Source organism: Hemiscyllium ocellatum, chromosome 17 (assembly GCF_020745735.1).
Source record: "Hemiscyllium ocellatum isolate sHemOce1 chromosome 17, sHemOce1.pat.X.cur, whole genome shotgun sequence".
NCBI lineage: Eukaryota > Metazoa > Chordata > Chondrichthyes > Orectolobiformes > Hemiscylliidae > Hemiscyllium > Hemiscyllium ocellatum.
Genome location: NC_083417.1, coordinates 36,293,500 through 36,315,127, shown reverse-complemented (window position 1 = coordinate 36,315,127; position 21,628 = coordinate 36,293,500).

Here is a 21,628-nt window from a genome sequence, read left to right as displayed (position 1 = left end):
AGTCCTCACTCTCACCAGGGTCAGGTCCCAGCATGTGCAGTCCTCACTCTCACCAGGATCAGGTATCAGCATCTGCAGTCCTCACTCTCACCAGGATCAGGTCCCAGCATCTGCAGTCCTCACATGCACCAGTTTCAAGACCCACTATCTGCAGTCCTCACTCTCACCAGGTTCAGGTCCCAGCATCTGCAGACCTCACTCTCACCAGGGTCAGGTCCCAGCATCTGCAGTCCTCACTCTCACCATGTTCATTTCCCAGCCTCTGCAGTCCTCGCTTTCACCAGATTCAGGTCCCAGCATCTATAGTCCTCGCTTTCACAAGATTCCAATCCCAGCATCTGCAGTCCTCGCCTTCACCAGTTTTAGGTCCCAGCATCTGCAGTCCTCGCTTTCATAAGGGTCAGGTCCCAGCATCTGCAGTCCTCAAGTTCACCAGGTTTAAGTGCCAGTGTTTGCTTTCCTAACTCTCACCAGGTTCAAGTCGCAGCATCTGCAGACTTTACTGTCACCAGGTTCAGGTCCCATCATTTGCCATCCACACTTTCACCAGGTTCATGTCCCAACTTCTGCAGTCCTCACTCTCACAGGTTCAAGTCCCAGCATGTGCAGTCCCCACAGTCATCAGGTTCAGGTCCCAGCATCTGCAGTCCTCATTTTCACCAGGTACAAGTGCCAGCATCTTCAATCCTCAATCTCATAGATTCAAGTCCCAGCATTTGCAGTCTTCACTCTCACCAGGGTAAGATCCAAGCATCTGCTGTCTTCACTTTCATCAGGTTCAAGTCCTCACATTCACAACTTTCACGTCCCAGAATCTGCAGTCCTCAGGGTCAGGGTCAGGTATCAGCATTTGCAGTCCTCAGTCTCACCAGGTTCAGCTCTGAGCATCTGCAGTCCTCACTTTTACCAGGATCAGGTATCAGCATTTGCAGTCCTCGCTTTCACCAGGTTGAAATCCCAGCATCTGCAGTCCTCGATTTCACAAAGTTCAAATCCCTGCATCTGCAGACCTCACTCTCACCAGGATCAGGTATCAGCATCTGCAGTCCTCACTCTCACCAGGTTCAAATCCCAGCATCTGCAGTCCCCACTTTCACCAGGTTCAAGTCCTAGAATCTGCAGTCCTCACTCTCACCAGGGTCAGGTATCAGCATTTGCAGTCCTCGCTTTCACCAGGTTCAGGTCCCAGCATCTGCTGTCCTAGCTTTCACCAGGTTGAAATCCCAGCACCTGAATTCCTCACTCTCACCAGGTTCAGCTCCCAGCATCTGCAGTCCTCACTTTCACCAGGTTCAAGTCTCAGCTCCTTCAGTCCTCACTCTCACCAGGTTCAGCTCCCAGCGTCTGCAGTCTTCACTCTCACCAGGTTCAAATCCCAGCATCTGCAGTCCTCACATGCATCAGTTTCAAGACCCACTATCTGCAGTCCTCATTCTCACCAGGTTCAGGTCCCAGCATCTGCAGTCCTCACTCTCACCAGGGTCAGGTCCCAGCATGTGCAGTCCTCACTCTCACCAGGATCAGGTATCAGCATCTGCAGTCCTCACTCTCACCAGGATCAGGTATCAGCATCTGCAGTCCTCACTTTCACCAGGTTCAAGTTCCAGAATCTGCAGTCCTCGCTTAAACCAGGGTCAGGGATCAGCATTTGCAGCCCTCGCTTTCACCAGGGTCAGGTCGTAGCATATGCAGTCCTCACATGCACCAGTTTCAAGACCCAGCATCTGCAGTCCACACTCTCACAGGATCAGGTCACAGCATCTGCAGTCTTCACTCTCACCAGGTTCAAATCCCAGCATCTGCAGTCCTCGATTTCACAAGGTTCTGGACTCAGCATCTGCAGTCCCCGGTATCAACAGTTTCAGGTCCAAACACCTGCAGTCCTCATTCTCACCATGTTCAAGTCCCAGTACCTGAATTCCTCACTGTCACCAGTTTCAAGACCCAGCATCTGCAGTCCTCACTTTCACCAGGTTCATGTCCCAGCATCTGCAGTCCTCACTCTCACCACGTTCATTTCCCAGCCACTGCAGTCCTCGCTTTCACCAGATTCAGGTCCCAGCATCTATAGTCCTCGCTTTCACAAGATTCCAATCCCAGCATCTGCAGTCCTCGCCTTCACCAGTTTTAGGTCCCAGCATCTGCAGTTCTCGCTTTCATAAGGGTCAGGTCCCAGCATCTGCAGTCCTCAAGTTCACCAGGTTTAAGTGCCAGTGTTTGCTTTCCTAACTCTCACCAGGTTCAAGTCGCAGCATCTGCAGACTTTACTGTCACCAGGTTCAGGTCCCATCATTTGCCATCCACACTTTCACCAGGTTCATGTCCCAACTTCTGCAGTCCTCACTCTCACAGGTTCAAGTCCCAGCATGTGCAGTCCCCACAGTCATCAGGTTCAGGTCCCAGCATCTGCAGTCCTCATTTTCACCAGGTACAAGTGCCAGCATCTTCAATCCTCAATCTCATAGATTCAAGTCCCAGCATTTGCAGTCTTCACTCTCACCAGGGTAAGATCCAAGCATTTGCTGTCTTCACTTTCATCAGGCTCAAGTCCTCACATTCACAACTTTCACGTCCCAGAATCTGCAGTCCTCAGGGTCAGGGTCAGGTATCAGCATTTGCAGTCCTCAGTCTCACCAGGTTCAGCTCTGAGCATCTGCAGTCCTCACTTTTACCAGGATCAGGTATCAGCATTTGCAGTCCTCGCTTTCACCAGGTTGAAATCCCAGCATCTGCAGTCCTTGATTTCACAAAGTTCAAATCCCTGCATCTGCAGTCCTCACTTTCACCAAGTTCAAGTCCCAGAATCTGCAGTCCTCACGGTCAGGTATCAGCATTTGCAGTACTCACTCTCACCAGGTTCAGCTCCGAGCATCTGCTGTCCTCACTCTGACCAGGTTCAGGTCCCAGCATCTGCAGTCCTCACATGCACCAGTTTCAAGACCCAGAATCTGCAGACCTCACTCTCACCAGGATCAGGTCCCAGCGTTTGCAGTCCGCGCTTTCACCAGTTTCAAATCCCAGCATCTGCAGTCCTCGATTTCACAAGGTTCTGGACTCAGCATCTGCAGTCCTCGTTTTCAACAGTTTCAGGTCCCAACACCTGCAGTCCTCACTCTCACCAGGTTCAAGTCCCAGCACCTGAATTCCTCACTCTCACCAGGTTCAAGTCCCAGCATCTGCAGTCCTCACTTTCACCAGGTTCATGTCCCAGCTTCTACAGTCCTCACTCTCACAGGTTTAAGTCCCTGTGTCTGCATTTCTCGCTTTCACGAGGTTCAGGTCCCAGCACCTGCTGTCCTCACTTTCACCAGGTTCTAGTCCCAGCATCTGCAGTCTTCACTTTCACCAGGTTCAGGTCCCAGCATCTGCTGTCCTCACTTTCACCAGGTTCAGGTCCCAGTATCTGCAGTCCTAACTCTCACCATGTTCAAGTCCCAGTATCTGCAGTCCTCATTTTCACCCGGTTCTAGTCTCAGAATCTGCAATCCTCTCTTTCATCACGATCAGGTCCCTGCATCTGCAGTCCTCGTGTACACCAAGTTCAAGTCCCAGCGTCTGCAGTCCTCATTTTCACCAGGTTCAAGAGCCAGCATCTGCAGTCCTCAATTTCACCGGGTTCAAGTCCCAACATCTGCAGTCCTCAGTCTTACCAGGGTCAGGACTCAGCATCTGCCCTCCTCACTTTCACCAGGTTCAGGTCCCAGCATCTGCAGTCCTCGTATTCACCAGGTTCAGGTCCAGCACCTGCATTTCTCACTCTCACCAGGTATAAATCCCAGCATTTGCAGCCCTCACTCTCACCGGGTTCAAGTCTCAGCACCTTCAGTCCTCACTTTCACCAGGTTCAAGTACAGCATCTGCAGTTCTCACTCTCACCAGGTTCAAGTACAGCATCTGCAGCTCTCACTCTCACCAGGTTCAAGTCCCAGCGTCTGTAGTCCTCGGTTTCAACAGGATCAAGTCCCAGCAACTGCAGTCCTCACTCTCACCAGGTTCAAGTCTCAGCACCTTCAGTCCTGACTCTCACCAGGTTTAGGTCCCAGCTTCTGCAGTCCTCACTCTCACAAGTTTAAGTCCCAGCATCTGCAGTCCTCACCAATAACCACATTCAGCTCCCGGTCTCTGCAGTCCTTGCTTTTACCAGATTCAGGTCCCAGAATCTACAGTTTCCACTCTCACCAGGTTCAAGCCCCAGTATCTGCAATCCTCACTTTAATCAGGGCCAGGTCCCAGCATCTGCAGTCCTCGAGTTCACCAGGTTAAAGTGCCAGTGTCTGCTTTCCTAACTCTCACCAGGTTCAAGGACCAGCATCTGCAGTCCTCACTCTCATCAGGGTCAGGTCCCAGCATCTGCAGTCCTCACTTTCACCAGGTACAAGTGTCAGCATCTACAATCCTCAATCTCACAGGTTCAAGTCCCAGAATTTGCAGTCTTCACTCTCACCAGGGTGAGATCCAAGCATCTGCAGTCTTCACTTTTACCAGGTTCAAGTCCCAGAATCTGCGGTCCCCACATTCACCAGTTTCAAGTCCCAGCATCTGCAGTCCTCACTCTCTCCAGGATCAGATCCCAGCATATGCAGTCCTTGCATTCACCAGGTTCAGCTCCCGGCATCTACTGTTCTCGCTTACACCAGGTTCAAGTGTCAGCTCCTTCAGTCCTCACTCTCATCAGGTTCAAGTCCCAGCATCTGTAGTCTTCACTTTCACCAGGTTCAAGTCGCAGCATCTGAAGACCTCAGTCTCATCAGGTTCAGATCCCAGCATCTGCAGCCCTCACTCTCACCAGGGTTAGGTCCCAACATGTGCTGTCCTCACATGCACCAGTTTCAAGACCCAGCAACTGCAGTCCTCACTTTCACCAGATTCATGTCCCGGCTTCTGCCATCCTCGCTTTCACCAGATTCCAATCCCAGCATCTGCAGTCCTCACTCTAACCAGTTTCATGACTCAGCATCTGCCGACTTCACTCACACCAGGGCCAGCTCCCATCATTTGCCCTCCTCACTTTCACCAGGTTCAAGTCCAGCATCTGCAGTTCCCACTCTCACTTGGTTCAAGTCCCAGTATCTGCAGTCCTCACTTTCACCCGGCTCTAGTCCCAGAATCTGCAATCCTCACTTTAATCAGGGTCAGGTCCCAGCATCTGCAGTCCTCACGTTCACCAGGTTTAAGTGCCAGTGTTTGCTTTCCTAACTCTCACCAGGGTCAAGTCGCAGCATCTGCAGACTTTACTCTCGCCAGGGTCATGTCCCATCATTTGCCATCCACACTTTCGCCAGGTTAAAGTCCCAGCATCTGCAGTCCTCACTCTCACCAGCTCAAATCCCAGCATCTGCAGTCCTCACTTTCATCAGGTTCAAGTCACAGCATATGCTGTCCTCACTCTCACCAGGATCAGGTATCAGCATCTGCAGTCCTCACTCTCACCAGGTTCAATTCCTGGAATCTGCAGTCCTTACTCTCACAGGATCAGGTCCCAGCATTTGCCGTCCGCGCTTTCACCAGGTTCAAATCCCAGCATCTGCAGTCCTCGATTTCTCAAGGTTCTGGACTCAGCATCTGCAGTCCGCATTTTCAACAGCTTCAGGTCCCACCACCGGCAGTCCTCACTCTCACCAGGTTCAAGTCCCAGCATCTGCAGTCCTCACTCTCACCATGTTCAGCTCCCAGCCTTTGCAGTCCTCGCTTTCACCAGATTAAGGTCCCAGCATCTATAGTCCTCGCTTTCACCAGATTCCAATCCAAGCATCTACAGTCCTTGCCTTCACCAGGTTCACGTCCCAGCATCTGCAGTCCTCACTTTGATCAGAGTCAGGTCCCAGCATCTGTAGTCCTCGAGTTCACTAGGTTTAAGTGCCAGTGTTTGCTTTCCTAACTCTCACCAGGTTCAAGTCCCAGCATCTGCAGTCCTCACTCTCATCAGGGTCATGTCCCAGCATATGCATTCCTCACCTTCACCAGGTACAAGTGCCAGCATCTGCAATCCTCAATCCCACAGGTTCAAGTCCCAGCATTTGCAGTCTTCACTCTCACCAGGGTGAGATCCAAGCATCTGCAGTCTTCACTTTTACCAGGTTCAAGTCCCAGAATCTGCGGTCCTCACATTCACCAGTTTCAAGTCCCAGCATCTGCAGTCCTCACTCTCTCCAGGATCAGGTCCCAGCATTTGCAGTCCTTGCATTCACCAGGTTCAGCTCCCGGCATTTACTGTTCTCGCTTACACCAGGTTCAAGTGTCAGCTCCTTCAGTCCTCACTCTCATCAGGTTCAGGTCCCAGCATCTGCAGTCCTCACTCTCACCACGTTCATTTCCCAGCCTCTGCAGTCCTCGCTTTCACCAGATTCAGGTCCCAGCATCTGCAGTCCTCGCCTTCACCAGGTTTAGGTCCCAGCATCTGCAGTCCTCGCTTTCATAAGGGTCAGGTCCCAGCATCTGCAGTCCTCAAGTTCACCAGGTTTAAGTGCCAGTGTTTGCTTTCCTAACTCTCACCAGGTTCAAGTCGCAGCATCTGCAGACTTTACTGTCACCAGGTGCAGGTCCCATCATTTGCCAGCCACACTTTCACCAGGTTCATGTCCCAACTTCTGCAGTCCTCACTCTCACAGGTTCAAGTCCCAGCATGTGCAGTCCCCACAGTCATCAGGTTCAGATCCCAGCATCTGCAGTCCTCACTTTCACCAGGTACAAGTGCCAGCATCTGCAATCCTCAATCTCATAGATTCAAGTCATAGCATTTGCAGTCTTCACTCTCACCAGGATGAGATCCAAGCATCTGCTGTCTTCACTTTCATCAGGTTCAAGTCCCAGAATCAGCAGTCCTCACATTCACAACTTTCAAGTCCCAGCATCTGCATTCCTCACTTTTACCAGGATCAGGTATCAGCATTTGCAGTCCTCGCTTTCACCAGGTTCAAATCCCAGCATCTGCAGTCCACGATTTCACCAGGTTCAAATCCCAGCATCTGCAGTCCTCACTTTCACCAAGTTCAAGTCCCAGAATCTGCAGTCCTCACGGTCAGGGTCAGGTATCAGCATTTGCAGTCCTCACTTTCACCAGGTTCAGCTCCGAGCATCTGCAGTCCTCACTCTCACCACGTTCAGCTCCCAGCCTCTGCAGTCCTCGCTTTCACCAGATTCCAATCCCAGCATCTGCAGTCCTCACCTTCACCAGGTTCGGGTCCCAGCAGCTGCAGTCCTCACTATAACCTGGTTCAGGTCCCAGCACCTGCAGGCCTCACTCTCACCAGCTTCAAGTCCCAGTATCTGCAATCCTCGCTTTAATCAGGGTCAGGTCCCAGAATCTGCAGTTCTCGAGTTCACCAGGTTTAAGTGCCAGTGTTTGCTTCCTAACTCTCACCAGGTTCAAGTCGCAGCATCTGCAGACTTTACTCTCACCACGGTCATGTCCCTTCTTTGCCATCTTCACTTTCGCCAGGTTCAAGTCCAGCATCTTCAGTCCTCACTCTCACCAATTTCAAGTCCAGCATCTGCAGTTTCCACTTTCACCAGGTTCAAGTCCCAGCATCTGCAGTCCTCACTCTCACCAGATTCATGTCCCAGCATGTGCTGTCCTCACATGCACCAGTTTCAAGACCCAGCAACTGCAGTCCTCACTTTCACCAGATTCATGTCCCAGCTTCTGCCGTCTTCGCTTTCACCAGATTCCAATCCCAGCATCTGCAGTCCTCACTCTAACCAGTTTCATGACCCAGCATCTGCAGACTTCACTCACACCAGGGCCAGCTCCCATCATTTGCCCTCCTCACTTTCACCAGGTTCAAGTCCAGCATCTGCAGTTCCCACTCTCACCTGGTTCAAGTCCCAGTATCTGCAGTCCTCACTTTCACCCGGCTCTAGTCCCAGAATCTACAATCCTCACTTTAATCAGGGTCAGGTCCCAGCATCTGCAGTCCTCGCGTTCACCAGGTTTAAGTGCCAGTGTTTGCTTTCCTAACTCTCACCAGGTTCAAGTTGCAACATCTGCAGACTTTACTCTCGCCAGGGTCATGTCCCATCATTTGCCATCCACACTTTCACCAGGTTAAAGGCCCAGCATCTGCAGTCCTCACTCTCACCAACTCAAATCCCAGCATCTGCAATCCTCACTTTCATCAGGTTCAAGTCACAGCATATGCTGTCCTCACTCTCACCAGATTCAGGTCCCAGCATCTGCAGTCCTCACTCTAACAAGGTTCAAGTCCCAGCGTCTGCAGTCCTCACTTTCACCAGGCTTATGTCCCAGCCTCTGCGATCCTCACTCTCTCCAGGTTCAAATCCCAGTATATGCAGTACTCACTCTCACCAGGTACATGTCCCAGCACCTTCAGTCCTCACACTGATCAGGTTCAGGTCCCAGTACCTGCCATCCTCACTTTCACCAGGTTTAAGTGTCAGCATCTGCAGTCTTCACTCTCACCAGGTACGGGTCCCAGCATCTGCAGTCCTCACTCTCAACTGGGTCAAGTCTCAGCACCTTCAGTCCTCACATTCACCAGTTTCAAGTCCCAGCATCTGCAGTCCTCACTCTCACCAGGATCAGGTATCAGCATCTGCAGTCCTCGCTTTCACCAGGCTCAAATCCCAGCATCTGCAGTCCTCACTTTCACCAGGTTCAAGTCCTGGAATCTGCAGTCCTCACTCTCACAGGATCAGGTCCCAGCATTTGCCGTCCGCGCTTTCACCAGGTTCAAATCCCAGCATCTGCAGTCCTTGATTTCACAAGGTTCTGGACTCAGCATCTGCAGTCTGCGTTTTCAACAGTTTCAGGTCCCAACACCTGCAGTCCTCACTCTCACCAGGTTCAAGTCCCAGCACCTCAAGTCCTCACTTTCACCAGTTTCGAGACCCAGCATCTGCAGTCCTCACTTTTACCAGGTTCAGGTCCCAACACCTGCAGTCCTCACTCTCACCAGGTTCAAGTCCCAGCACCTCAAGTCCTCACTTTCACCAGTTTCGAGACCCAGCATCTGCAGTCCTCGCTTTCACCAGATTCAGGTCCAGCATCTATAATCCTCGCTTTCACCAAATTCCAATCCAAGCATCTACAATCCTCGCCTTCACCAGGTTCAAGTCCCAGCATCTGCAGTCCTCACTTTGATCAGAGTCAGGTCCCAGCATCTGCAGTCCTCAAGTTCACCAGGTTTAAGTGCCAGTGTTTGCTTTCCTAACTCTCACCAGGTTCAAGTCGCAGCATCTGCAGACTTTACTGTCACCACGTTCAGGTCCCATCATTTGCCATCCACACTTTCACCAGGTTCATGTCCCAACTTCTGCAGTCCTCACTCTCACAGGTTCAAGTCCCTGCATCTGCAATCCTCAATCTCACAGAATCAAGTCCCAGCATTTGCAGTCTTCACATTCATCAGGTTCAAGTCCCAGAATCTGCAGTCCTCACATTCGTCACTTTCAAGTCCCAGCATTTGCAGTCCTCGCTTTCACCAGGTTCAAATCCCAGCATCTGCAGTCCTCGCTTTCACAAGGTTCAAATCCCAGCATCTGCAGTCCTCACTTTCACCAAGTTCAAGTCCCAGAATCTGCAGTCCTCGCTTACACCAGGGTCAGGTATCAGCATTTGCAGTCCTCGCTTTCACCAGATTCAGCTCCCAGCATCTGCTGTCCTCACTCTCACCAGGTTCAGGGCCCAGCATCTGCAGTCCTCACATGCACCAGTTTCTAGACCCAGCATCTGCAGTCCTCACTCTCACTAGTTTCATGTCCCAGCTCCATCATTCCTCACTTTCACCAGGTACAGCTCCCAGCAACTGCAGTCTTCACTTTCACCAGGTTCAGGTCCCAGCATCTGCAGTCCTCACATGCACCAGTTTCTAGACCCAGCATCTGCAGTCCTCACTCTCACCAGGTTCAGGTTCCAGCATCTGCAGACCTCACTCTCATCTGGTTCAGGTCCCAGCATCTGCAGTTCTCATTCTCACCAGGATCAGGTATCAGCATTTGCAGTCCTCGCTTTCATCAGGTTCAAATCCCATCTGCAGTCCTCACTTTCACCAGGTTCAAGTCACAGAATCTGCCGTCCTCGCTTACACCAGGGTCAGGTATCAGCATTTGCAGTCCTCACATGCACCAGTTTCAAGACCCAGAATCTGCAGACCTCACTCTCACCAGGATCAGGTCCCAGCGTTTGCAGTCCACGCTTTCACCAGTTTCAAATCCCAGCATCTGCAGTCCTCGATTTCACAAGGTTCTGGACTCAGCATCTGCAGTCCTCGTTTTCAACAGTTTCAGGTCCCAACACTTGCAGTCCTCACTCTCACCAGGTTCAAGTCCCAGCACCAGAATTCCTCACTCTCACCAGGTTCAAGTCCCAGCATCTGCAGTCCTCACTTTCACCAGGTTCATGTCCCAGCTTCTACAGTCCTCACTCACACAGGTTTAAGTCCCAGCATCTGGGGTCCTCACTCTCACCACGTTCAGGTATCAGCATCTGCAGTCCTCGCTTTCACCAGATTCCAATCCCAGCATCTGCAGTCCTCACCTTCACCAGGTTCAGGTCCCAGCAGCTGCAGTCCTCACTCTCACCAGGTTCAAGTCCCAGCACCTCAAGTCCTCACTTTCACCAGTTTCGAGACCCAGCATCTGCAGTCCTCACTTTTACCAGGTTCAGGTCCCAACACCTGCAGTCCTCACTCTCACCAGGTTCAAGTCCCAGCACCTCAAGTCCTCACTTTCACCAGTTTCGAGACCCAGCATCTGCAGTCCTCGCTTTCACCAGATTCAGGTCCAGCATCTATAATCCTCGCTTTCACCAAATTCCAATCCAAGCATCTACAATCCTCGCCTTCACCAGGTTCAAGTCCCAGCATCTGCAGTCCTCACTTTGATCAGAGTCAGGTCCCAGCATCTGCAGTCCTCAAGTTCACCAGGTTTAAGTGCCAGTGTTTGCTTTCCTAACTCTCACCAGGTTCAAGTCGCAGCATCTGCAGACTTTACTGTCACCACATTCAGGTCCCATCATTTGCCATCCACACTTTCACCAGGTTCATGTCCCAACTTCTGCAGTCCTCACTCTCACAGGTTCAAGTCCCTGCATCTGCAATCCTCAATCTCACAGAATCAAGTCCCAGCATTTGCAGTCTTCACATTCATCAGGTTCAAGTCCCAGAATCTGCAGTCCTCACATTCGTCACTTTCAAGTCCCAGCATTTGCAGTCCTCGCTTTCACCAGGTTCAAATCCCAGCATCTGCAGTCCTCAATTTCACCGGGTTTAAGTCCCAACATCTGCAGTCCTCAGTCTCACCAGGGTCAGGACCCAGCATCTGCCCTCCTCACATTCACCAGGTTCAGGTCCCAGCATCTGCAGTCCTTGCTAGCACCAGTTTCAAGTCCCAGCATTCGCAGCCCTCACTCTCACCAGGTTCAAGACTCAACACCTTCAGTCCTCACTTTCACCAGGTTCAAGTACAGCATCTGCAGTTCTCACTCTCACCAGGTTCAAGTCTCAGCACCTTCAGTCCTGACTCTCACCAGGTTTAGGTCCCAGCTTCTGCAGTCCTCACTCTCACATGTTTAAGTCCCAGCATCTGCAGTCCTCACCAACAACCACGTTCAGCTCCCGGTCTCTGCAGTCCTTGCTTTCACCAGATTCAGGTCCCAGCATCTACAGTTCTCGCTCTCACCAGGTTCAAGTCCCAGCATCTGCAGTCCTCACTCTCACCAGGTACAGGTCTCAGCATCTGCAGTCCTCACTCTCACCAGGGTTCAAGACCCAGCATCTGCAGTCCTCACTGTCACCAGGATCAGGTCCCAGCATTTGCAGTCCTCGCTTTCACCAGGTTCAAATACCAGCACCTGCTGTCCTCGGTTTCACAAGGTTCAGGACTAAGCATCTGCAGTCCTCACTTTCACCAGGTTCCAGTCCCAGCACCTGAATTCCTCACTCTCACCAGTTTCAAGTCCCAGCATCTACAGTCCTCGCTTTCACCACATTCCAATCCAAGCATCTGCAGTCCTCGCCTTCACCAGGTTTAGGTTCCAGCAACTGCAGTCCTCGCTTTGATCAGGGTCAGGTCCCAGCATCTGCAGTCCTCAAGTTCACCAGGTTTAAGTGCCAGTGTTTGCTTTCCTAACTCTCACCAGATTCAGGTCCCAGCATCTATAGTCCTCGCTTTCACAAGATTCCAATCCCAGCATCTGCAGTCCTCGCCTTCACCAGTTTTAGGTCCCAGCATCTGCAGTCCTCGCTTTCATAAGGGTCAGGTCCCAGCATCTGCAGTCCTCAAGTTCACCAGGTTTAAGTGCCAGTGTTTGCTTTCCTAACTCTCACCAGGTTCAAGTCGCAGCATCTGCAGACTTTACTGTCACCACATTCAGGTCCCATCATTTGCCATCCACACTTTCACCAGGTTCATGTCCCAACTTCTGCAGTCCTCACTCTCACAGGTTCAAGTCCCTGCATCTGCAATCCTCAATCTCACAGAATCAAGTCCCAGCATTTGCAGTCTTCACATTCATCAGGTTCAAGTCCCAGAATCTGCAGTCCTCACATTCGTCACTTTCAAGTCCCAGCATTTGCAGTCCTCGCTTTCACCAGGTTCAAATCCCAGCATCTGCAGTCCTCGCTTTCACAAGGTTCAAATCCCAGCATCTGCAGGCCTCACTCTCACCAGCTTCAAGTCCCAGTATCTGCAATCCTCGCTTTAATCAGGGTCAGGTCCCAGCATCTGCAGTCCTTGAGTTCACCAGGTTTAAGTGCCAGTGTTTGCTTCCTAACTCTCACCAGGTTCAAGTCGCAGCATCTGCAGACTTTACTCTCACCAGGGTCATGTTCCATCATTTGCCATCTTCACTTTTGCCAATTTCAAGTCCAGCATCTGCAGTCCTCACCCTCTTCAGGTTCAGGTCCCAGCATCTGCAATCCTCACTCTAACCAGGCTCAAGTCCCAGCAAATGCGATCCTCACTTTCACCAGGTTTTTAGTGTCAGCATCTGCAGTCCTCACTTTCACCAGGTTCTAGTCCCAACATCTGCTGTCCTCACTCTCACAGGTTCAGGTCCCTGTGTCTGCATTCCTCTCTTTCACGAGGTTCAGGTCCCAGCACCTGCTGTCCTCACTTTCACCAAGTTCTAGTCCCAGCATCTGCAGTCTTCACTTTCACCAGGTTCAGGTCCCAGTATCTGCAGTCCTAACTCTCACCATGTTCAAGTCCTAGTATCTGCAGTCCTCACTTTCACCCGGTTCTAGTCTCAGAATCTGCAATTCTCTCTTTCATCACGGTCAGGTCCCAGCATCTGCAGTCCTCGTGTACACCAAGTTCAAGTCCCAGCGTCTGCAGTCCTCATTTTCACCAGGTTCAAGAGCCAGCATCTGCAGTCCTCAATTTCACCGGGTTTAAGTCCCAACATCTGCAGTCCTCAGTCTCACCAGGGTCAGGACCCAGCATCTGCCCTCCTCACATTCACCAGGTTCAGGTCCCAGCATCTGCAGTCCTTGCTAGCACCAGTTTCAAGTCCCAGCATTCGCAGCCCTCACTCTCACCAGGTTCAAGACTCAACACCTTCAGTCCTCACTTTCACCAGGTTCAAGTACAGCATCTGCAGTTCTCACTCTCACCAGGTTCAAGTCTCAGCACCTTCAGTCCTGACTCTCACCAGGTTTAGGTCCCAGCTTCTGCAGTCCTCACTCTCACATGTTTAAGTCCCAGCATCTGCAGTCCTCACCAACAACCACGTTCAGCTCCCGGTCTCTGCAGTCCTTGCTTTCACCAGATTCAGGTCCCAGCATCTACAGTTCTCGCTCTCACCAGGTTCAAGTCCCAGCATCTGCAGTCCTCACTCTCACCAGGTACAGGTCTCAGCATCTGCAGTCCTCACTCTCACCAGGGTTCAAGACCCAGCATCTGCAGTCCTCACTGTCACCAGGATCAGGTCCCAGCATTTGCAGTCCTCGCTTTCACCAGGTTCAAATACCAGCACCTGCTGTCCTCGGTTTCACAAGGTTCAGGACTAAGCATCTGCAGTCCTCACTTTCACCAGGTTCCAGTCCCAGCACCTGAATTCCTCACTCTCACCAGTTTCAAGTCCCAGCATCTACAGTCCTCGCTTTCACCACATTCCAATCCAAGCATCTGCAGTCCTCGCCTTCACCAGGTTTAGGTTCCAGCAACTGCAGTCCTCGCTTTGATCAGGGTCAGGTCCCAGCATCTGCAGTCCTCAAGTTCACCAGGTTTAAGTGCCAGTGTTTGCTTTCCTAACTCTCACCAGATTCAGGTCCCAGCATCTATAGTCCTCGCTTTCACAAGATTCCAATCCCAGCATCTGCAGTCCTCGCCTTCACCAGTTTTAGGTCCCAGCATCTGCAGTCCTCGCTTTCATAAGGGTCAGGTCCCAGCATCTGCAGTCCTCAAGTTCACCAGGTTTAAGTGCCAGTGTTTGCTTTCCTAACTCTCACCAGGTTCAAGTCGCAGCATCTGCAGACTTTACTGTCACCAGGTTCAGGTCCCATCATTTGCCATCCACACTTTCACCAGGTTCATGTCCCAACTTCTGCAGTCCTCACTCTCACAGGTTCAAGTCCCAGCATGTGCAGTTCCCACAGTCACCAGGTTCAGGTCGCAGCATCTGCTGTCCTCTCTTTCACCAGGTACAAGTGCCAGCATCTGCAATCCTCAATCTCATAGATTCAAGTCCCAGCATTTGCAGTCTTCACTCTCACCAGGGTGAGATCCAAGCATCTGCTGTCTTCACTTTCACTAGGTTCAAGTCCCAGAAACTACAGCCCTCACATTCACCAGTTTCAAGTCCCAGCATCTGCAGTCCTCACTCTCACCAGGATCAGGTATCAACATTTGCAATCCTCGCTTTCACCAGGATCAGTTCCCAGCATTTGCAGTCCTCGTTTTCACCAGGTTCCAGTCCAGCATCTCCAGTCCTCACTTTCTCCAGGTTCAGTCTCAGCACCTTCAGTTGTCACTCTCACCAGGTTCAGGTCCCAGCATCTGCGGTCCTCACTTTCACCAGGTTCTCGTCCCAGCATCTGCTGTCCTCACTCTCATCAGGGTCTGGTCCCAGCATCTGCCGTCCTCGCTTTCACCACGTTCAGCTCCCAGCATCTGCATTCCTCGCTTTCACCAGGTTCAGGTTCCAGTATCTGCAGTCCTCGCTTTCACCATATTCAGGTCCCAGCACCTGCAGTCCTCACTTTGAACTGTTTCAAATCCCAGCAGCTGCAGTCCTCACTTTCATCCGGTTCTAGTCCCAGAATCTGCAATCCTCACTTCAATCAGGGTCGGGTCCCAGCATCTACAATCCTCGCGTTCACCAGGTTTAAGTACCAGTGTCTCCTTTCCTAACTCTCACCAGGTTCAAATCCCAACATCTGCAGTCCTCACTCTCATCAGGGTCAGATCTCAGCCTCTGCAGTCCTCACCTTCACCAGGTTCAAGTCCCAGCATCAGCAGTCTTCGCTTTCACCAAATTCAGGTCCCAGCACCTGAAGTCCTCACTTTCACCTGTTTCAAATCCCAGCATCTGCAGTCCTCACATTCACCAGATTCCAATCGCAGCATATGCTTTCCTCACATTGACCAGTTTCAAGTCTCAGCATCTGCAGTCCTCACCTTCACCAGGTACAGGTCCCAGCATCTGCCGTCCTCACTTGCTCCAGGTTTAAGTCTGAGCATCTGCAGTCCTCACTCTCACCAGGATCAGGTCCCAGCGTTTGCAGTCCGCGGTTTCACCAGCTTCAAATCCCAGCATCTGCAGTCCTCGATTTCACAAGGTTCTGGACTCAGCACCTGCAGTCCTCGTTTTCAACAGTTTCAGGTCCCAACACCTGCAGTCCTCACTCTCACCAGGTTCAAGTCCCAGCACCTGAATTCCTCACTCTCACCAGGTACAAGTCCCAGCATCTGCAGTCCTCACTTTCACCAGGTTCAAGTCTCAGCACCTTCAGTAGTCACTTTCACCAGGTTCAAGTACCAGCTTCTGCAATCCTCAATCTCACAGGTTCAAGTCCCAGCATCTGCTGTCCTCACTCTCACCTGGAAGAGATCCAAGCATCTACTGTCCTCTCTTTCACCAGGTTCAGCTCCCAGCATCTGCAGTCCTCACTCTCACCAGGTTCAAGTCTGAGCACCTTCAGTCCTCACTCTCACCCGGTTCCTGACCCAGCATTTGCAGTCCTCACTTTCACCAGGGTTAGGTCCCAGCGTCCACAGTCCTCGCCTTCAACAGGATCACGTCTCAGCATCTGCAGTCCTCACTCTCACCAGGTTCAGGTCCCAGCATCTGCAGTCCTCGTTTTCACCAGATTCCAATCGCAGCATATGCTTTCCTCACATTGACCAGTTTCAAGTCCCAACATCTCCAGTACTCACCTTCACCAGGTTCAGGTCCCAGCATCTGCAGACCTCACTCTCACCAGGTTCAGGTCTCAGCATCTGCTGTCGTCACTTTCACCAGGGTTACATCCCAACATCTGCAGTCCTCGATTTCAACAGGATCACGTCTCAGCATCTACTGTCCTCACTCTCACGAGGTACTGGTCCCAGCATCTGCAGTCCTCTCTCTAACCAGGTTCAGGTCTAAGCATCTGCAGTCCTCATTTTCACCAGTTTTAAGTCCCAGTATCTGCAGTCCTCACTGTCACCAGGGTCAGCTCCCAGCATCTGCAGTCCTCACTTTCACTCGGTTCTAGTCCCAGAATCTGCAGTCCTCGTTTTCACCAGATTCCAATCGCAGCATATGCTTTCCTCACATTGACCAGTTTCAAGTCCCAACATCTCCAGTACTCACCTTCACCAGGTTCAGGTCCCAGCATCTGCAGACCTCACTCTCACCAGGTTCAGGTCTCAGCATCTGCTGTCGTCACTTTCACCAGGGTTACATCCCAACATCTGCAGTCCTCGATTTCAACAGGATCACGTCTCAGCATCTACTGTCCTCACTCTCACGAGGTACTGGTCCCAGCATCTGCAGTCCTCTCTCTAACCAGGTTCAGGTCTAAGCATCTGCAGTCCTCATTTTCACCAGTTTTAAGTCCCAGTATCTGCAGTCCTCACTGTCACCAGGGTCAGGTCCCAGCATCTGCAGTCCTCACTTTCACTCGGTTCTAGTCCCAGAATCTGCAATCCTCACTTTAATCAGGTTCAGGTCCCAGCATCTACAATCCTCGGGTTCAACAGGTCTAAGTGCCAGTGTCTCCTTTCCTAACTCTCACCAGGTTCAAGTCCCAGCATATGCAGTCTTCACTCTCATCAGGGTCAGGCCTCAGCATCTGACGTCCTCGCTTTCATCACGTTCATGTCCCAGCCTCTGCAGTCCTAACTTTCAACAGATTCACGTCCCAGAATTTGCTGTCCTCTCTCTCACCACCTGAGATTCAAGTCCCAGCACCTGAATTCCTAACTCTCACCAGGTTCAAGTCCAAGCATCTGCCATCCTCACTTTCACCAGGTTCAACTCTCAGCTCCTTCAGTCCTCACTCTCACCAGGTTCAGCTCCCAGTAACTGCAGTCTTCACTTTCACCAGGTTCACGTTCCAGCATCTGCTGTCCTCACTTTCACCAGGTTCAAGTCCCAGCATCTGCAGTCCTCACTCTCACCAGGCACTGGTCCCAGGATCTACAGTTCTCACATGCACCAGGTTCAAATCCCAGCATCTGCAGTCCTCGTTTTCACCAGGTTCAGGTCCAAGCACCTGCAGTCCTCACTTTCACGTGTTTAAAATCCCAGCATTTGCAGTCCTCACATTCACCAGATTCCAATCGCAGCATATGCTTTTCTCACATTGACCAGTTTCAAGTCCCAGCATCTGCAGTCCTCACTCTCACCAGGTACAGGTCCCAGCATCTGCAGACCTCATTTTCTCCAGGTTTAAGTCCCAGCATCTGCGGTCCTCACTCTAACCAGGTTCAGCTCCCAGCATCTGCAGTCCTCACATGTACCAGTTTCAAGACTCAGCATCTGCAGTCCTAACTGTCACCAGGAACACATCCCAGCATCTGCAGTCCTCGCTTTCACAAAGTTCAGGACTCAGCATCTGCAGTCCTCGCTTTCACCAGGTTCAGATCCCAGCACTTGCAGTCCTCACTTTCTCCAGGTTCAAGTTGCAGCTCCTTCAGTTGTCACTCTCACCAGGTTCAGGTCCCAGCATCTGTTGTTCTCACTCTCACCAGGTTCAGGTCCGAGCATCTGCTGTCCTCACTTTCACCAGGGTTACGTCCCAGCGTCTGCAGTCCTTGCTTTCAACAGGACCACATCACAGTGTCTGCAGTCCTCACTTTCACCAGGTTCAAGTCCCAGCATCTGCAGTCCTCACCTTCACCACGTTCAGGTCCCAGCATCTGCAGTCCTCACTTTCACCAGGTATTAGTCCCAGCACCTGCATTCCTAACTCTCCAGAAGGCCATAAGACATAGGAGTGGAAGTAAGGCCATTCGGCCCATCGAGTCTACTCCGCCATTCAATTATGGCTGATGGGCATTTCAACTCCACATACCCGCATTCTCCCCGTAGCCCTTAATTCCTCGGGACATCAAGAATCTATCAATCTCTGCCTTGAAGACATTTAGCGGCCCGGCCTCCACTGCACTCTGCGGCAATGAATTCCGCAGGCCCACCACTCTCTGGCTGAAGAAATGTCTCCGCATTTCTGTTCTGAATTGACCACCTCTAATTTTAAGGCTGTGTCCATGGGTCGTAGTGTCCTCACCTAACGGAAAAAATCTCCTAGCATTCACCCTTTCCAAGCCATGTATTATCTTGTAAGTTTCTATTAAGTCTCCCCTTAGTCCAATAAACTCCAATGAATACATTCCCAGGATCCTCAGCCATTCCTCGTATGTTAGACCAACCATTCCAGGGATAATCCATGTGAATCTCTGCTGGACACGTTCCAGTGCCAGTATGTCCTTCCTGAGGTGTGGGGACCAAAACTGTACACAGTACTCCAAATGGGGCCTAACCAGAGCTTTATAAAGTCTCAGTAGCACAACGGTGCTTTTACAACGGTGCTCTCATTAGGTTCAAGTCCCGGCATCTTCAGTCCTCACTTGCACCAGGTTCGGGTCCCAGCATCTGCAATACTCACTCTCACCAGGTTCAAATCCCAGCATCCGTCGTCCTCGGTTTCACCAGGTTCAGGTCCCAGTATCTGCAGTCCTCACCTTCACCAGGTTCTAGTCCCAGCCTCTGCAGTCCTCACATTCACCAGGGTCAGGTTCCAGCATCTGCTTTCCTCTCATTGACCAGGTTCAAGTCCCAGTATCTGCAGTCCTCACTCTCGCCAGGTTCTAATCGCAGCATCTGCTTTCCTCTCATTGACCAGTTTCAAGTCTCAGCATCTGCTGCCCTCACTCTCGCCCAGTTCAACTCCCAGTATCTGCAGTCCTCACTTTCACCCGGTTCTAGTCCCAGAATCTGCAGTCTTCTCTTTAATCAGGGTCAGGCCCCTCCATCTGCAGACATCGTGTTCTCCACGTTCAAGTCCCAGCATCTGCAGTCCTCACTCTCACAAGAGTCAGGTCCCAGCATCTGCGGTCCTCGCGATCACCAGGTTCAAGTCCCAGCATCTGCTGTCCTCACTTCCACCGGGTTCAGGTCCCAATATCTGCAATGCTTTCTTTCACCAGGTTCAAGTCCCAGCATCTGCTGTCCTCACATTCACCAGGTTTTAGTCCCAGCATCTGCAGTACTCACTTTCACCAGGCTCAGGACCCAGTATCTGCAGTCCTCACTCTCAAGAGATTCAAGTCCCAGAATCTGCAGTCCTCACATTCAACAGGTGCAAGTCCCAGCATCTGCCGTCCTCAATTTCACCAGGTTCAGGTCCCAGCATCTGCAGTCCTAACTTTCACCATGTTCAAGTCCCAGCATCTGCAGTCCTCACTTTCATCAGGTTTTAGTCCCAGCATCTGCAGTCCTCACTTTCACCAGGTTCAAGTCCCAGGATCTGCAGTCTTCACTTTCACCAGATGCAAGTCCCAGCATCTGCCATCGTCGATTTCACCAGGTTCAGGTCCCAGCATCTGCAGTCCTAACTCTCACCATGTTCAAGTCCCAGAATCTGCAGTCCTCACTTTAATCAGGGTCAGGTCCCAGCATCTGCAGACCTCATATTCTCCTGGTTCAAGTCCCAGCATCTGCAGTCCTCAGTTGCACCAGGGTGAGGTCCCAGCATTGGCAGTCCTCGCTTTTACCAGGTGCAAGTCCCAGCATTTGCCGTCCTCGATTTCACCAGGTTCAGGTCCCAGCATCTGCAGTCCTCACTCTCACCAGATGCAAGTCCCAGCATCTTCAGTCCTCACTTTAATCAGGGTCAGGTCCCAGCATCTGCAGAGCTCGTGTTCTCCAGGTTCAAGTCCCAGCATCTGCAGTCCTCAGTTGCACCAGGGTGAGGTCCCAGCATCTGCAGTCCTCACTTTCACCAGGTTCTAGTTCCAGCGCCTGCAGTTCTCACATTAGGAACATTCAGGTCCCAGTATCTGCAGTCCTCACTTTCACCAGTTCAGGTCCACGCATCTGCAGTCTTCACTCTCACCAGGTTCAAGTCTCAGCACCTTCAGTCCTCACTTTCACCAGGTTCCGGTCCCAGCATCTGCAGTCCTCACTCTCACCAAGTTCAAGTCTCAGCACCTTCGTTCCTCACTCTCACCAGGTTCAAGTCCCAGCATCTGCAGTCCTCACTTTCACCAGGTTCAAGTTCCAGCAACTTCAGTCCTCACTTTCACCAGGTTCACGTCCCAGCATCTGCTTTCCTCACATTGGCCAGTTTCAACTCCCAGCATCTGCAGTCCTGACTTTCACCAGGTTCAAGTCCCAGCATCTGCAGTTCTCCCTCTCACCAGATTCAAGTCCCAGCACCTGAATTCCTTACTCTCAACAGGTTCAGGTCCCAGCATCTGCAGTACACACGCTCACCAGTTTCAAGTCTCAGCACCTTCAGTCCTCACTGTCACCAGGTTCCGGTCCAAGCCTCTGCAGTCCTCATTCTCACCTGGTTCAACTCCCAGCATCTGCAGTCCTCGCTCTCACCAGGTTCAAGTCCAGCATCTGCAGTCCTCACTCTCAGCAGGTTCAAGTCTCAGCACCTTCAGTCCTCACTTTCACCAGGTTCAGATCCCAACATCTTCAGTCCTCACTTTCACCAGGTTCAAGTCCAGCATCTGCAGTATTCACTAACACCAGGTTTAAGTCCCAGTATCTGCAGTCCTCACTTTCACCCAGTTCTAGTCCCAGAATCTGCAGTCCCCACTTTAATCAGGGTCAGGTCCCAGCATCTGCAGACCTCGAGTTCTCCAGGTTCAAGTCCCAGCATCTGCAGTCCTCAGTTGCACCAGGGTGAGGTCCCAGCATCTGCAGTCCTCACTTTCACCAGGTTCCGGTCTCAGCATCTGCACTCCTCACTTTCACCAGGTTCAAGTTCCATTGCCTGTAGTTCTCACATTAAGAACGTTCAGGTCCGAGTATATGCAGTCCTCACTCTCCCCAGGTTCAAGTCCAATATCTGCAGTATTCACTTTCACCAGGTTAAGGTCCCAGCATCTGCCGTCCTCACTCTCGCCAGGTTCAAGTCCCAGTATCTGCAGTCCTCACTTTCACCCAGTTCTAGTCCCAGAATCTGCAGTCCTCACTTTAATCAGGGTCAGGTCCCAGCATCTGTAGACCTCG